Consider the following 1,822-nt stretch of genomic DNA (forward strand, 5'->3'; position numbering starts at 1 on the left):
ACAGGCTCCGGAAGCGCAGGCTCAGCGGCCATGGCTCACGGGCCCAGCCGCTCCGCGGCACGTGGGATCTTCCCGGACTGGGGCACGAACCCGTGTCCCCTGCATCGGCAGGCGGACTCTCAACCACTACACCACCAGGGAAGCCCTGGCTTCCTGTTTCTTTAACTCAAACTCCACCGCTAGTTTAAAAGCCACCAACACCATCTCTGTAGCCAGGAATTTTCTGTAGCTGGGACCCACTTGGCTTGTTTTAATTAGGGGGGCTGAGGTGGGAAGCTGTCTGAAGCCCACCTTGGGGGACCAGTGTGGAATCAAGGTAGATTATTGATGGCTGGGGTAGCCATCCTCAACTGAGACGAGGTCGGCTCAATGAGTGACAATGACAAGATCTGCTGAGGTGATCTTTGCTCAGGGCCTGCACCTTTCGCTTGGCAATTCCTCACGGATGCTGACCGCATACCAGACAAGAAGGCAGGAGTTTAAATAGCATGGCGGAGGAAATCTAGAGCCATCCCTAAATTCTAATTCTCTGAACCAGAGGACTTTGCCGAGGGAAACATGCTTATTTTGTCAATGACATCTACTGGCAGAGAATCCGAGGCCAGGGAAGCAGTGGGCATCCCTACAGGCAGGAAGAGTCACCAGTTACTTGAGCACATCCCTGGTTTCTCTTCACAGTTGACAGCTTGATGGCTTTAGACACCTACAACTACTACAACTTTGCCTTTCTGTTTCAATTTGCCCTCTCGGGAAACTCTGATCAAATTGTTATGGGCTAAAAGTGTGCAATCTTAAATCCAGCTAAATGCAAATATTCCCAGGTTTGCTTTGAGGAATCCACTGGACTGTTGACAACTTGTTCAAAATTCAGCAGCTACTCTATTTGGTTAAATCCAACAAATCGTTACTGAGCAGTGCTGTGGCCAGGCTCTGCCGAGCCCAGGGTCTTCTGGTTGTCTCTGACCTCCTAGAGCTCCCAATCTCGCTGGGAAGGCACGTTTAAATTGGGAATCACAAGTGTGATGAGCTTTGCAGAGTGCGCTATAAATAGCAAGGGAGTTAAAGCTAATCTAGAGGGCCAGCTGCTGCTGCTGCTGCTGCCACCGCAACAAATGGAAGCCAGAAAGAGAAGGAAAGAAAATACAGGAAATGTGCCTGAAAAAAAAAAAAAATAGCCTGGTGGCCACACACAATGGTGATCAAGTTTTATTTTTTCCCCCAAGTTCCAATGAAGCATCCATTCATTTTTATTTTGTGAGATTGAAGCAGTAATAGCTGGGCGTACAAAGATTTTCCTGTAGATTAAATGAAGCTGGAAGGAGTTGATACACTTCAGGCAGCGATTTGGTCTATTAATCCAAGCCAGTCATTCATTAACCCTCAGGAAGTTTTCTGTGCCAAAGTCATTATTATTATTATAAACTAAACCCCAAACCTCAAATGGGTGTACAGCTCCTTTTCTCTCCAGGATGTTCAATGTATGAGTCAGCCAGGGAGCCTGAATCATTTCCTAAATTCCCCCCTGGTGTGTGGGGAGTTGAGCATTGTATAGTGTACTGCTGCTGCTGGAATCCAGCAAAGAGCCCTCTTGAAATGTAACTATCACTCTTGCCTTTTTAATGAGGTCCTCAGAGGCTCTGACAGGCTGCCGATTGTCCCCCAATTTCAGTTCTTCTTTCCTTTCACCATGTAAGATTTTAGCTGGCAACGTGGACATCTAGCTAAAGACCACATTTCCCGGCCTCCCCTACAGTGGGCGTGATCACGTGACTAGGTAAGGTTGGCAGAAGCGATGAGGGTCATTTTTTTTTTTTTTTTTTGC

Source organism: Lipotes vexillifer, unplaced genomic scaffold (assembly GCF_000442215.2).
Source record: "Lipotes vexillifer unplaced genomic scaffold, Lipotes_vexillifer_v1.1 scaffold1549, whole genome shotgun sequence".
NCBI lineage: Eukaryota > Metazoa > Chordata > Mammalia > Artiodactyla > Lipotidae > Lipotes > Lipotes vexillifer.